This window comes from Colius striatus, chromosome 1, assembly GCF_028858725.1.
Source record: "Colius striatus isolate bColStr4 chromosome 1, bColStr4.1.hap1, whole genome shotgun sequence".
NCBI lineage: Eukaryota > Metazoa > Chordata > Aves > Coliiformes > Coliidae > Colius > Colius striatus.
Genome location: NC_084759.1, coordinates 36,031,125 through 36,048,420, shown reverse-complemented (window position 1 = coordinate 36,048,420; position 17,296 = coordinate 36,031,125).

Genomic DNA, 17,296 nt, shown 5'->3' with positions numbered 1-17,296 from the left:
ATATTTCCTAGGGTACCATTAAAAGTTTCTTAATGTTTACATTTGTGCTTATATTATTTTTCATTTTCTGAATCTCAGTTAAATGATAGCAGTTGTCAAGTATTGAAGTCTCTATTTCATTTAGTATTAACTGTTAGAGTATTGAGTAACTGGCATAGCTGCAACATAAAGCAGCAGAAAGTCTGTATCTCCTTCCTTATTAGTATTCTTTCATTTCTTTTTGACAATTCCTTTGACAATTACAATCTAAGGCTGATATATCTATATCTCCATGCAGATATACCTAAAATATATGTCTTATAAGCATTTAATTGCAACGTCCTTAAGTAAAAAAATCTAGAATGATCTTGGTGTGAAATTTAGATGCATGGCTAAGTAGTGACTTTACCTGTCAGCTCCAGGAGTGATTATACTCTTTGAGACAGTTTTACTACTGCATTTACGAGCTAGTTTGCAATCAGATGCATCAGTTAAATGGGAAAAATAAGGAAGGAGGTACATAATTTTCCAAATCAGTTCATAGAAAGGTAATTTTTTTATTCATGTCCACAGGCACTTACAGCAATAATAGCCATCTTCCTGAAGGACTGAAAGCTTCAGTCAGAGCCATTTCATTCCAGTTCTTTTCTCCTTAAAGTTTAGTTATTTAACTATGTCTATACCTATTTCATTTTCACTGAAATATGTCTTAACAATATGTAATATGTAGTCCCAGTTCTTACATTTCTGTTTTCTATCTAAAATTATGTTAGCCTGATTTCTTTTGTAGTCCATTCTAGTTGAGATTGGTCTAAGCAGTGGAGAAATATCCATGAATAAAGATCTTTCTCCTGAGCTGAGGCACTTGAATCTTTTCCATCTGCTGTGTTAGATATGCTTCTGTCACCAGTGAGGATAGTGGAGGAGAAAGGATTTAGTTATGGAAAGCTTTGTATGTCAAAGGTAGTGCACACAATGCTTTTATCACTTCAGTGTTGACTTTGAAGATAAGGGTCATATGAGTAGAAAATACATACAAATAGGAAGGTGAGTATGCAGAGGAACTACTACGTATTTTCAGAGCACTTTATATCCATCTCTAAGACATAATATGGATTAAAATCACTCATAAGGCAAATTTTCTGAGAGCAATGGAGCTCCACTGAGTATGAAATTAACTCTTGTCCTGCCACTGTAACCTATTCTTTTGATGAGTAAAAAATCAAATCTGGGCCAAATTCTGCAGTACTTAGCTGTCAAGTGTCACACAGCTTTTATTCAGGCAAAAACTTCACTTTCTGTGTTTTCCTGTGTAAAAAATTAATACAAATTTTGCAACTGGATGTGGTTACTAATACTAGTATTATGGTATTTATAGGAAATTTTTATGAAGGGCAAAAGAGATATCAAAAGGTGTTCCTTTAGATTACAAGTGATTATTTGATTTAGAAAGAAATGACAAGCAATACATAAATACCTTTAAAAAAAAAATTGAACAATGCAAATAAATCTATCTAGGAAAGGATCACCCCACTCTTTTCTTTAGTACACTGAGTAGGCAAATAAAATAACTTAAAGGAAACTGTCACCTCTGTGCAATTGAAAAAAATATATATTTTCAGAGACTATTAAAAAGACCTTTTTCTTTTTTACCTTTCAGTTTTTTTATATGGGATTGACTTTGCAAAGGTACTGTGGAAGAACAAGGTATAAAAAATCATTACTGTCATCAAGAGAAAGAATATCACCATCCCATTAGTAATTTTTATGTTTGTAATCTCAAAGAATCAGAGAATCAGAGAATCTTAATGGTTGGAAATGATATTGAAACATTAACTAGTCCAACTCCAACTTTCATTCAAAGGATTCAGGGCAGTTACTAAACTTGGTTTAAAATGACACTTGATAACAAATAGGCAAACCTTACGAGTAAGAAAGTGTTTATAATAATTTCTAAAGACCATTTGGATATTCATGACTGAAAGATGACTCAACATAAATAATAGGAAATATTTTATTAATAAAGCTTCCCATTTGAAACATCTTAAGAAAACAAGGAATGTGTCAGTTTTCATAAGCAGCATTAAATTTATGAAGTTCTTCAAAAACCTCTAGAAATTTCATATTGTTCTAACACATTTTTAATGTTCCTGATCTCCCTGAAGCCAGGTAAGTTTTCATATACTCTTCCATTGTTTTAAGAAAATTAAAGTATTAGTGACCCAGAGTCATTCTGATAATAACCACAAGATAACATTTTTATTTAATCTGCTTAGTTAATCATGATGCTATAATTACATTTATTATAATTTAAATCAAAAAACAACAAGAGCAAGACATTTATTAGTGACTCAATTTCTATTCTTTCAGAATGGTCCTGTAGATGTAACGTTGAACTGCAATTTACTATTTCATAATGCCATTATCAACAAAATCAACAATTCTTTTTATACTGTTAATTATTCCTGATCTGTACCAACTGCAGACCTGCCTTTTTTCAATTAGAATTTCACATAACTAAATGATTTACATACAGAATCTTTCATTGCTGTTTTGCACTGAAGCATTTAAAATAATTGAATAATCTCTATTTCAGATTACTAATTAGACTGACAAGAAGATGAAATTAATTTTCTATCAGGAAACAAATTTGATCTTAGAGGAAAAACCCATTAATCATTTGTAATAGCAGGTCCTGCGTATCAAACTTGAAGAACAAATAACACAGAAGAAAAGTCTAGTTCTTCAGTATTTTTATAGATATAGCAGAAGCCCCTTGTCTCATCAATTTTATAGGAGTATAAAAATGATTTAGGCAAATTATATTATATTCATTCTTTTTCAGTTCCAGAGACAAAGTGAGACTTCTAATGGGTTTGTTACAAGTTTATATATTCAAGACCAGAACAAACAGTGATGGGTTAAACACAATTTTTTCATCCTTTCCAGTTCATAAATAGAAAATAATGGATGGGCAAATGAGAACTTGAGTCAACAGTATCCTGTGAAACAAACAAATAGTACAATTTTTTTCATCAACAGCACTCTGGTTTCTTCAGCTATTTGCACCAACATACTATCTTTAGTGTGCACTTTTTAGTGTTCTATATGGGGAAAAAAAAAAAAGGAAAAACAGATAAGAAAGATGAGACTGAATTTGGTATTAAGAAGTTTGGATTACGTTTTCTAATAACTGTAGAAAATATTCAAAGATACAGTTAGGTCATGGGATCATAGAATGGTTTAGGTTGAAACGGACCACTGGGGCAGTTTGTAAAGGATCCTTCCTCAGGAGCCTTTATCTTCCATTCTGCCACTCCAGTCACAGGAAACATTCCGCCATGTCTCTGTGATGCCAATAAGATCATAGCCTTGCAGATGTCCACACACCACTGCAGACTGTACTTAGACCAGCTATCTATCAACTTCCCTAATGTTACACAGCCTTCTCACCATTTCCTACAGTTCAGTCACCTGCTGCAGGAGTTCCTCCACCTGGGAATATTTTTTGCAGACAGGTCTATTGCTTGTCTGAGCCCCAGAAGTAAAGTCTAGGCACCTCCTGCAGCCTCTCCCTTCAGCAGCTCTACCCACGTGATGGCATCAGCCACTGCTGGGGCAGATGGTACAGACCCTCCAGACAGAGGCTGTAGTGCCCACTAGTCTGCCTTTACTCTTCAGGTGGAACGAATGCCTTTGACCTGTGTAGAGGGTCATAGATTGGTGATCAGTTGCTGGGTTTTGTGGACTTCAAGGTTCTCCACTCAACCAGTGGGCCGTCGCTCCTTTGAAGAGACATCCACTCTACACGCCCTCCCATACCAGCTGCTGTGCTGTGCCCTGGCTGATGCACCTCACAGGGCTACTCCTTTGGGAATAGAGGTGACCATCGTTACTCCTGGACATGCCTACCCCTCATCAGCCCCTCTATCTCTTGAGAGCTGGTAGCTCCTGGTGGATCTCCATGGTCTCCTAAGATTTCCACGGCTCATGAAACCTACCATGACTTCTTACTCTGCTGCAGGATGATCCTGCACTGAAGCTGAATGTTTTGGCAAGTGACAAATATGTGCTCCTATTCCTACTCTGAAAGAAAAAGAATAGGTCAATCTTACAAATGGAATATGGATGGAAAATAAATGGTTTTCACAGGAAGGAAGATAATCTTCATTTATTTTAGAAAATTATTATGTAGATTAGTTTCTCGTTTTGCATTATCAAAAACACTGTAATTACATTTTCATTGCCAAATTATCTTTTCCCTTGCTACTTCTTTCAAGACTTTCAATTTGCTGTTTTTAACATTCACTATCAGGAAAAGTTTCTGAGTCTGTTCACTTCCCATTTACAGGAGAACATTTATTCTGGGAAATCATCCTTTAATATGTAAATAGTCCAAATAGTTCAAATGTTTTTTTTTCACCATGGCTTGAGAGGAACATAGAAAGGTCAACAGTTTTTATGTCAAGGCAAAGGGGTTTTTTTTCCAGCATCTAGTTTATAGGGCAGTGTATCGCTAGTCTTTCAACATTAAACATATTTCCCATCCTTTCCAAGCTCATGCTCCTGCATCTTCTATCCTCTCTCTGAAAATCCTGTCTAATTAATGAGGGAATTTGAGAAGCTGTGCAGCTTATAGACCACCATGCTTTGACTTCCTTAGAAAAATGAATTTCCAGACAGCATTGATACATTTCTTCCTATATCCTACACCTTCCAGAAATAAAACAAAATAATGTCATGTCTTTGCTAGAGTACTGAAGGAAGTGAGATTAGAAAGTGACAGCATGTGTTTCACCTGTTTGGAGCTACATGACCAAGCCATGCAGGACAAAGATATAAACCTAAATAAATGATGTTGAGTCTTACACACCGATTAAGAAGTTTGGCAGAATTGCTTTGAGGCAGTGGGGCTGAATATGACCAGTGAAAAGAGAGGTAAGTCCATTAAGAGCAGCTGACTATAGGTGGATTAGTTGGAAGAATTCAGATATTTTAGCAAGAAACATCTAATGTTCTGATGGACTGTAAGGAAATGCAGTGGGACAGGATGAGACAGAATAGATTTACTACTTATACTATCATCAGAGAGTTTGTTGTGATTTAGTTTAACACCATAGATAAACTATGCAATCAAATCTCTTAGAAATAACTTGTTTCCTGTGTGTTTTGGTCCAGCCTTAAAGAAAGACATTTATTCAATATGAACTATTTTAAAAATATTTATTTTTATTGTAGCAAGTCTCACAGGATCCCTAACAAAGCTTTATTATTAGCACTTCAAAAATATATAGCAAGAAACTAGCTCCATGGCTCAGACCTTGCAGCTACAATGTGTGTATTATCAAGGACATGGGAAAATACAGACTGTTTGGAGATCTTATTTTTTTGTTAGTTGACGGAACTATTTTTCTATTCGGTAAAAGAACATAAACATTACTACACAGAAATAGTCAGACATATTCTGAAATTCTCCTTCCTATTTCTGTGTATAGTGACTATTTCAAGCTACATAAAAAGGTCAGTTATCTTCTCTACCTCTTCCTAATTGTTTCAAGTTTTACAATGCATACATAAAATGAAGACCAGGTTTAGTATTGCTTTTTTTCTCATCTTTGTTAGATAATGTCATGCTCAAAGACATGTGGGAGAACTGGGTTTCTTTTTTTAATTATTTTTAATTATTTTTTGAGTTATTTTTCCTATTTATGAAAGAACTAATTTAAAAGGTTATACTTTTTCCAGTATCAAGCTAACTTCAGATAACTCTGGAGAAAAGTCTATGGTTTCAATGACTTACTAAATGGGAGAGACACTTTGGGCATCTACTCTATTAGTACAAATATTTCCTTCCAAATAGCTGCATTTAAAATACCAATTCCATTTGAGAAGAGTCCAGTGGGCTTAGCATTCCTTTTTTCAATATAAAAGAGTGAACATTGCAAGGAGCAGTTCAGTATCTAAAACTAGAATCACTTCTTCAAGTGTAACTCTCTTAGTGAAAAGCATGTTCTGATTTTTTTTTCCCCTTTTAGTGCATAGGATATCAGTGTTTTGGGGCATTTTCAGCCATTGGTGGTATAGTCTTCTGTTGGGCATTAAAGGACTCAAGAGTAAGTATGTTGCTTACTGTAATAAAGTAGAACAAGAAAAGTGGTCAGTACAGATTTTAAGTAAAAAGGAAAATCTGAATAAGTCAGTGAGGATTTAAGGGAAAAATATAATTTTACTTTTAAAATAAGAGAAAAGCAGTAAAAGAGAAATGCCTTGGTGCTTCAACTAACTATTTGTATTTATTCATAGAATCATAGGCTCATAGAATGGTAGGGATTGGAAGGGATCTTTAGAGATCATCTAGTCCAACCCCGCTGCAGAAGCAGGTCCACCTAGATCAGGTCACACAGGCAAGTTTTGAAGATCTAGACCTTATCGTCTGTGCTTATGTTAGGTCAGCAATCTCAGTTGGCCTTCCTCTGTAACAAAGGAACTACAGGATTTCTGGTCTAGTAATTTTATCAAAGAGTCTATGAAAGGCATAGAAGCAGAACCTAAAGAGTCAGTTTGCCACCACTACATAAAAATTTCCCAGTTATTCAACCAGACTATGGGACTAAAATGTCTTCCCCCTTGAGTCAGAGAGACTCATTCAGCAGAGTGCTGTTGGGCAGTTAACTCGGAGAGAGTGAAATTGCTGAAGAGATCACATTATCTGGCTAGTAGCCAGACAGAAGCATGACTTGTGATGCTTCCTTTACTAAAATTAAGTGAAAATATTTAACTTACTATATTTATGGTAAAGCAAAGCAAAGAAAAAGATACTAAAGAGAACAATATATTTTCTGGTTTTGTGAAATTTGTAAGTGCTCATTTCAGATCAGAAGCATTTTCACGTTTGGTATTCTCATCCTTCCCACCATATTAGTCAAAGAACAAATAACAATCCAGAATTCCTTCTTTTTTCTCATTATACAAAGTAAAGGCATTCCAAAAATTTCCTGTAGTAGGCAGTACTTTCCGGTAAATATTTTGCTTTCTGTTCTCCTGAATAAAAAGAAAACTTAAACAGAATGTGAAACCACACTATATTCAGTATGTAGGGTCCTAGACTTCAAAACTGAGAGTATAAAGAAAAGTCTGTCTTGCAATTGAAGTGTCCACTAATCCAATCAGAAGTTTCCATAAATTTATCTGTCTTATGGGTACAAAGCTTTTTCTATCTACCAGCCTACATTTTAGTCAAGCAAACCTTCTACCTCTCTCTTTCCACAAACTTTATTTCACTTTTATTTCTTACTCCCTTATATTGTTTTCTATTTATGTACTCATGAAAAAATAAACATTTTCCTATAATTACTGAATTTTTACAGTTAATTAGGCTTAATTTATTTTTTCTTCTGATTTTATTGGATATATGAGTGACGGTTTCTTGCAACCTTGAATTCTGAATTAATTACTTTAAAAACAAGGGATCAAGTTTTGACTTCTTTAAGACATGTGCCTGATGTCTAGTATGACCTTAGTGCTTTCTTGTTTCTACTGGAAACATATTTTCTAATATATTCAAGAATATTTGTTTTCCATTGTCACATCAAGTTCATAATTCAGTATCATTCTGTCTGCAGCTAATATATCTAGATCCACTGATATTTCCAGACGGTGAGTTCTCAGTCAATATCAGAAATTATGCTTACTATTCATGAACTGTGTAATTTTATGCTATTTAACTCCACCTTTTTGCTAATATCTGAGTCCTTCTTAAGGTCATCTAAAATTCCCTGTAGAATTATTTAACTTTCTTGTCATTTATTGTGCCTTCCAACTTTATTTACCACCTGTTTCTATTAGTAAAATTTTCAAAGTCTTTACTACAAATCTAGAGTAACATTTGGTTCAGTATGTCTTCTATTTTTGTAAAGTAAATCCACTGATTTCCCTTTCCTTTCATTATTTTAGATAAACCACATCCATATTCCCCTAAGAACTACTGTCCTAGTCCTTCAGGCTCCAGTTTCCCCAGTGTCCCAATCAAGTGAGGCAAAGCTTTAAATTGAGAGTGTCTGTATAAGTTGTTTGTGTCTTAACTGGATGTTTAAGGCCCAACAGTGGTCACCTAGTCAATAGAATACCTAGTCAATACAAATAGTGAATTTTAAGTGAATCTATTATCTTTAAAATACATGAAGAAGATGAGATTTGACTGTCTTGATAGATATACAAATACAGATATTTAAAAATACTTTGGGACTTCAGCTTATCTGGCATATTTTCAGCTGTTGCTGACCATAACCCTCATACTCTATCCCTCTGTACTGGTGGTGGAGAGAGGAGGTAGAAACATAGAGAGAAGGCAAGAGTGATGGAGGTGTTTTAAGATTCAAGTATTATTTCTCATTTTCCTATTCTATTTTGATTTATTGTTAGTAAATAAAACCCGTTCTCCCCAAGTTAAATCTGTTTTGCCCTTGATGCTACTTGCTGAGCAATCGCTATTTTGACTCATAAATCTCTTATTTTATTTCTCTCTCCTCTGTCCAGTTTAGTACAAGGGGTGATAGAACAACTTGGTGGTCACTTGGCACTCAGCTAGGATTAAAACACAATATCTAATAAACAAATCAATGAAGTTTGCTTCGTTTAATTCACTTAGAAAATTATCCAACTTATTAAATAAATATGTCAAGCTGTTCTGGAATAGTTACATTTTCATGAGTCCATGCTGTGTTTTATTTTGGTTTACTTTGAAATATATACCTTTAATTATGACTAAGATAAAAAGTAGTGCTAAATTTTACCTGTTATTAAGGGCAGCTTATGCAAACTTCAGCTGCCCAGAGCCTCTAAACCTACAGTATGACCTTGCTGTCTTTAATTATAACTATGTTGTCAGGAAGTGCCTTCAAGATGGAAGATATGATCTGGAGTTAACAGGAGATAATAAAGTACTATGGTCAAAATAGGCCTAAAGACTATCTGTCACAACAGCTTCATCATTGGAATTTTGTAGGAAAGTGAATGGCAGATCAATAAAATATATTTTGTGTTTCATGGCTTTAATTTTTGTCTTTAAATCAGTTCCTGAAAGATGGATGCAGAAAATGTTTTGAGAAGAAGAAAAAAAAAATGGTTACTGTATTCAAAAGATTATCTGATTAATATGCTGTATCTGATTACATTTTTTGATAGGTGTGACTCACCTCTTACATTCACTGTTCTTTAACCTTAATGTAAACTCATGCATTTCATGGCAAATCCTTTGAAGTCATATAATATTTATATTGTTGAAAATATTCTGAAAGGAGAACATTTCCATTTATCCATTCTGCCTTTCTATGATAAAATATCTTGTAGTTAATTCTTATCTCTCTTTCAAATCCTATCCTCCAAGATTAGAGCATCTTGTTTGTGACATCAAAGGTAATATGAACCTTCTTTTGCATCTCCTTATGAAAGACATTGCTTTCAAAGTTCTATATAAGGTAACTAAAGCATTTGTTCCAGTACTTCATATGGTATATGCCCAGGTCACTGATAGCAATTACAATTTCAATTTGTTTAATTAATTTGAGGTAGTATCTCATGTAGGTTCTTAATAAACAGGCTTAACATTATAACAGAAACTTTTGCTGTGTTTCATGACAGCAATAGATTAAGTGTTTTTAGTCAAGGGTACTTAAATGTGAAACAGCTTAGGGATGAAAAAAACATTAAGGCAATGTCTTATCTTCAAAACATACTGAAAAATCCTTTTTCCATACTCTTCTCATTTTCATTAAAGGCAATGGACTTCACCATGGTGTATAATTGTCACACGGAAATTTTTATGCCAATACATATATAACATTTTCTTGTTCAGTGCCCCTTCTCTAATATTTGCCGTACCAGTTACGATGCAGAAAATCACAAATGTTTCATAGTCTGCATCTGCTGAATAATTAAGCTACAGTGAACACTTCTTAGATTTTGCAAATAGCATTAATCATAAAATAACATCAACCAGTGAAAACATAAACATTTATCCCTCTGAATATTATGTAGCATTTTACTAGATTTTCATAGAATCAGAGAATCATAGAATGGCAGGGGTTGGAAGGGATCTTTAGAGATCATCTAGTCCAATCCCCCTGCAGAAGCAGGGTCACCTAGATCAGGTCGCATAGGAACGTGTCCAGGCGGGTCTTGAAGACCTCCAAGGAAGGAGACTCCACAACCCCTCTGGGCAGCCTGTGCATAGTGAAATTTTTTTCTTATGTTTAAGTGAAACTTTTTGTGTTCCAACTTCATCCCATTACCCATTGTCCTGTTGCTAGACACCACAGAAAAAAGGGATGTCCCAGACTCCTGACACCCACCCTTTAGATATTTATAAATGTTAATAAGATAACCCCTCAATCTCCTCTGCTCCAGACTAAACAGCCCCAGTTCCTGCAGCCTTTCCTCATATGAAAGATGATCCAGTCCCCTGATCATCTTGGTGGCTCTGCGCTGGACTCTCTCCAGCACTTCTCTGTCCCTCCTGAGCTGAGGAGCCTAAAACTGGACACAGGACTCCAGATGAGGCCTCACCAGGGCAGAGTAGAGAGGGGAGAAGAACTCCCTTGACCTGCTGGCCAAACTCTTCTTGATGCATCCCAGGATGCCATTGGCCTTCTTGGCCACGAGGGCACATTTCTGGCTCATATTTAGCTTGTTATCAATCAGGACTCCCAGGACTCTCTCTGCAGAGCTGCTCTTCAGCAGTTTGACCCCCAGTCTGTACTGGTGCATGGGGTTGTTCCTTCCCAGATGCAGGACTCTGCACTTGCCCTTGTTGAACCTCATGAGGTTCCTCTCTGCCCAACTCTTCAGCCGGTTGAGATCCCACTCAGCCTTCTGGGGAATCAGCCAGTCCTCCCAGTTTGGTGTCATCAGCCAACTTGCTAAGGATACACTCTGTCCCCTCATCCAGGTTGTTGATGAAGATGTTGAACAAGACTGGCCCCAGAACAGATCCCTGTGGGACTCCACTGGCCTCAGAACTCCAACTTGATTCTGTGCCATTGATCACAACCCTCTGGGCTCTGTCATTCAGCCAGCTCTCGATCCACCTCACTGTCCACTCATCCAAGCCACACTGCCTGAGCTTTCTGATGAGGATGTTATGGGAGACGGTGTCAAAAGCCTTGCTGATGTCTAGGTAGATGACATCCACTGCTCTCCCCTCATCTAGCCAGCTGGTTATGCACTCTATTTTCTTAGAGGATGGCTTCAAATTCTTTTTTTTCCTCCACTCATCCAAAGAAATACTTGACAATGAAACTAAGTGGCTGCATGACAACCTGCTAAAGTGTTTCAGGGACAGAAATTTTAGTAATCCTTTACTTCTTTACAGAAGACTTAGAAATTCTTGTATTTTATTCCTAAAGAATTTGAGATTTCAGGAAGTAGATGGTCTACAAAACTTAATTTCATTATTAAAAACAACTCTACCCAAAAGTATGAGACTTTATCTACTTCCTTTTCTAATATAACAGGGTAAGCTTTGTGATTATCTTTATAAATGTTCAATTAGCTTTAATGATATTTTATGGTGATTAGATCCACATGCTGAACAGTATTCTTGTTAGTGATACTCATGGGGAAAAACAAGGAGAAAAGCAATTCTAACTTTGTATGCACAGTGAAGGACTCCGAACTTGCTTGCACTACAGAGGAAAGACATCTCAGAGCTATAATATATTATTCTATAAAAATAGAGTAATCATCTTAATGTTCAGAAGTAGTCAAACAAGCAAATTGAGTATTAGGATTTATTAGGAAAGGAATAGAGAACTAATCAGAAAACAATGTTGTGGCACTGTAGAACACACAGTGTTCCTGGAACATGAATATTGTGTTTATTTCTGTTCCTCTGATAAAAAAAAAGAAAAATAAAAAGGATAAATAAAACCTGGAAAAGGTACAGAGAAAGGCAACAGGATGACTTCTATATAAGTAATGATTAAAATCAGTACATTTTGGTCATCGTAGGGGACAGTTACAAATTTTTTATATGATGAAGATCTATCAAGTCACACATGTTCCAGAAAATTTGAGACCAAAAAAAAAAATTCTTATAATTTAAGAAACAGGAGACAATAGATGAAATTGTCAGATGTCAATCTGAAAAAGATTCTTTCATATTAAGCACAATTAAATGATGCCGCTCACTTCAACAAGGTATCGTGCATGAAAAGTTTTACGTAGTTATAAAAATTAATGGAAGAACAGAGACCAAGAGTTATTAAACACAATTCAGCAACTCATATCACTGTCTCAGACAGATCAATCAGTAGAGTTCAGAAAATAATAACTTGAAAATATTGCAAAAAATATATTTTGTTCTTGTATTCTTTCTAAAATATTATTAGTCATTTTTTCTGATAGAATTAGTCTGATTAGTACATGATGAGAATGTCATCTTATTGCAGGAGAAAGAAGATGAGGAGAAAATAACTTTTAAAATGTTATAAAATATTGAGTTTATTTTATTATAAATTATGATAGAATAATTATAGCATTATTGATGATGAAACCTGGAGGCACTGTTGACTTTCTTGAGGATCAAGAGACCCTGTGAAATAATCAAGTATACAAGTGTATTGGGCAATAAGCAATAGCATGAAATCTAACGACCAAATGCTGAATTCTGTACCTAGGATGGAGTAGTGCTGGGCAAAAGTATAAACTGGGAGGGGAGAGGTTGGATAACAGCCCTGTAGAAGGGGATCTAGTTGACAGCAAGCTCAATGAGTCAACAGTATGCCCTGGCAGTCAAGAGGGCAAACCATACCCTGAGGTGCAGCAAACACAACAGAAACAGCTTGACAAAAGAGGTGATAATCGCGCTGTATTCAGCATTGGTGCAGCCTTACCTTGAGTACCATGTGCTGCTCTGGACCCCACAATTTGAAAAGAGTGTTGAAGGTCCTTGAATATGTCCAGAGGAAGTCAATAAAGTCAGTGAAAGGACTGGAAGGCATGTCCCATGAGGAATGGCTAAGGATTTTTTGGAGAAAAGGAGGCTGAGAAGTGACCTCATTTCTTTCTGCAATTTCTTGAAAAGAAGAATTTAAATGGAGATGCTGATCTCTTCTCCCTGGGATTCAGTGACAGGATGTATGGGAATGGTTCAAAGCTGTGCCTGGGAGGTTCAAACTGAAAATTAAGAAACATTTCTTTACCAAGATCCATCCTTCCTTCCTTCCTTCCTTCCTTCCTTCCTTCCTTCCTTCCTTCCTTCCTTCCTTCCTTCCTTCCTTCCTCTTTCCCTCCTTCCCTTCCATCCTTCCTTTTCCCTGCCCTTCCCTGCTCTTTCCATTCCCTCTTCTTACATAAAATGTCAAGACAAGCTCATCCAATGACTTCAGTTTCATTTTTTTTAAGTTGCTTCTTACTCTACTTCCTATATTTGGAGACAAAGAGACAACAGGTCTGGCTTGAGCTGGCAGAAGGACTGCTTTGCTTTGTCCCCTGACCATCTAAAACATCACAAGAAAAGTGGGAAATGGGCAAGATGTATCTGCAACTCCATGCGCTACACTATTCAGATCTGCTCTGCTTCTTGGGTTTTTCCTCCTCTCTGTCTTTGAAATGCTGGAGTTCTGCAGACAGCTGCTCATTCAGGAAGGCAGCTACCCATCTACTGTTTCTATTTTTAGCCAGTAAAGGGAAGGTACTTTCCATTATCCTATGAGAGTGCCAGCCACCACCTACCTAGACATTAGGAGAAGAACAAAGATGACATTAAAAAGTTGGAGTTAAGGAGAAAAGATAAAGATGGAGTTTTGCAGAAACTCAGTCTGTAGACTCTGTTACCAAGGTGTATCCTCTTTTACAATGTCCCATAACAAGAGAAAGCCTTTCCTCTTTGACCTTTGTTTTGACTGAAAAAATATGCTCTTCTAACCCTCACAGCAATGGTACACAGAGCTCTGCCAAAAGAGCTGATTGTGGATAGCACTGGTACAGGCAAGAAACATCCAGGGAAACATCCACAAGAACTTGTGACCAAAATCAGATTGGTAAAGCTACTGGAAAGCAACTTGGCAGAAACAAAACTGAGTGCTGATAGACACTAAGTTGAACAAAAGCAAACAAAGTGACATTGTCACAAAGGTTGTGAGTAGTACCGTGGGCTGCACTAGGCAAAACATCACTATCAACTGGAAGGAAATGATCCTTCCCCTCTGGTCAGTGTTGTCCCCAGGTCTGTCTAGTAAAAAACTGTCATGGACATCCTGGGCAGAGCTATCAATGCCCCTTGCCAGTGTCACACATATCCAACAGGACTACTGAGGTCAGAATAGGATACTGTGTTGTCCTGGTGCTGGCCCAGTAGTGGCTCCTGAGGCTGGTGCTTTGTCATCACAGATTGACACTGGATATAATCAACTTCCTGCTGAGCAGCATGACCAGGCAGCAGGACACGGTTTTGCAGCCTTTCTGGGGCCGTCAGTGCAGTAATTTGGAGGATTTTTTTATTATTTTATTTTTAGGGTTTTAAATAAATCTGGAACAGATGAATGTCAGTGTATAGTAGAAGAAACGTAGGCCAGAATACATCAAGATCATTAAATCACAACCATCCTGCAGTTACTATGTCATTATTTTGGCATATTTCCAATGTTTGTTACCAGGCATTATTATAATATTATTAGAAAATGTAGGAAAGCAAACTAATGTGGCCACCAAACCCAATGAGCTACTAAGTAGGAAATAGTAATCTTGAAAGACATTCACAGTATTTAAGTTGGATAAAATACACAAAATGAACTTTACTAATGTCATGGTTTTACTCCTTAGAGATGTCACATTTTCATTTCTGTTCCAAAAAACCAATAGTCCTCTTAGTCTTATGTCAGTACCCATAAAAATGTTGCAGACATTTTGGGTGCTATTGAAAGGCATTTAAAGGATGATGCAGTCATCAGGCACAGTCAACAAGGGTGCACAAAAAGAAAGTCCAGTTTAACTAATTTGATATCATTCTATGATACGGTCATATGCTTAGTGGATGATGGGAAGGTGGCAGATGTAGTTGTTTTGGATTTTATTAAGGCTTTTGATACTATTTCTGACAGCATCCTTCTGGACAAGATGTCCAACTGTGAGATGAGTGAGTTCATGTTGCACTGGGTGAAGAACTCACTGAAGGGCAGAGCTCAAAGGCCTACAGTGGATGGGGCTACATTTGGCTGGCAATTGGTCACCAGCAGTGTTCCTTAGAGTTCAGTCCTCTATTCAACATTTTAATGTGATTTGGCATGTGTCGTGTATTCATTCTTATGAAAAGCAAGCATCTTCACCAGTCCTCATAAGTTCCTAAGCCCCAGGTGGCTGCTTGAGCCAAGGGAATTAAGATCCAAAATCATATGATTAAAATCTGAGGTTACAATAAGATTTCAATGTCTGATCTGGTGGTTAAAGAAAAGTAAACAATGAATGTTAAGAAACTGATTTTTAAAAGCTTTTGTAACTACAACTAAATTTGCAGACAAAATCTCTTTTTCTTCTAAAAATTCTCAATCATAAGTTTAAAAAGGTAAAATCACTGACATAGTAGAGAGAAATTATATTCCTCTGAAAATATTTTGCTCACTTTTAGATTTCAAAGACATGCACATCCTTAGAATGAAGCATATGGGTGAATGTGGGTAGCTTTAGAGGCTTACACCAAAAGTCTGATATCTTATTGATTCATTCATATAAAATAATAGTGAAATATCTGGCAAAAAATTTCTTTATATAGGAATACATAGTGGACAATCGCAGCTTTTAGAGACACTGATTTCCCTCACCTCAGAGGTTTACCTTCTGTTCTTCTTAGCTCCTCAGGATTGTCATGAAATTCAAGCCAATAATTACTGTCCATACTTTTTTTATATATATATTCACACCTTTAAAATATTCTCTAATTTTAACTTTGGAAGAGAGCAGTCAAGTAACAGCAACTGTACCTCAGGTCGATTCAAGTCAAAGATATCTGTTTCTGAAGGAGTGAAAAAAAAGAAGACAAAAATCTATCCATAAGACAGGCTAATCACAAGTAAGATCATCTACTCAGGTAAGTTATGTATATAAGATGTATTTTCAGTGTTGGAGGTCAGAAAAAGAGCAGAAAATGTGACAGATCCTCAGCCAAAGCATTCACAAGAAGTATCCAGATACTGTAAGGAAACTCACATGCCCACCTGGTGTCTTCTGCTACTGAGTGATGATACTAATTCTGAGCTGAGCAGCCGCAGAGAAAAAAACCCAATCCCAAAAGAAATCTATGCAATTTAATTCCACAAGACAAACCTGAAGCTGACCTTTCCTTCTCCATGGTACATTTTGTCCTTCAGCCTTGAGATTCACTGTATGTTGCAGACAACATTTGCTTTCAGAGCTAGCTCATCTCCATGAAACAATCAGACTGAATCAAAACGTTAGCTTCCCAGTTATAGTGATTCAAACCACTGAAAAACTGTTTAATCACTCTAAAGCTGTAAACTCAAACACAAAACATGATTTTTCTAGGATGAAAATAGAAGAGACATCAGATCAGACATTACCATTTAAAATTAGAAAAGAAACTCTGGAAATAGTAGTAATTTAAAATTTATCACAATTAGTTATTGATGGTGTCTGAAGCAGCCTGTCTGTGACTCGGGCAATTTAACGAAGGGCAATAGTCAAAAATTTCACTTTATATTCAGGGAGTTTTGCCTCTTGATAGAGACTCTCATGTCCATAACAGAAAACCTAGAAAAAGTGGGTTTGTATTAGAGATATTTTATCTGTTAACCCTGTTATTCAACATAATTGACATACAATAGTATATGTTTTCAAGTAACTACTTAAATATATAAGTTTCAGGGGTTTTTATATTTCCTCATGTTATTTTATGCTATAGCAAAATATGTGGACACCAGAAAGTGCAAATATTACAGGGCACAAACCAATATTTAGAAGCTGTAGTAAAGATTTTTGTAAACCACTTAGGAAAGTAAAAGCTATAGCAAATTGCTTTTCATAAATACCTGTGATACCACTACAGTAAAACCTGTTTTCACTATCTTGTATCATTTCCATATAGTGAAAGTCAGCTAGGGTGAGTGAATTAAGCAACACCAGAGGGAGTTGTTATCAGAACCACAGATAGAAACCATGAATTTACTGCCCTGCACTGAGGCTGATATCTTTAAATTATGTTCTATGCTACTTTTCTTTAAACCCAAAGCACTTTTCAAGTGAAATTTGAAAATATTTTATTTAATAATTTTACATCAATTTTACTATTTCATATACTAAAGATATG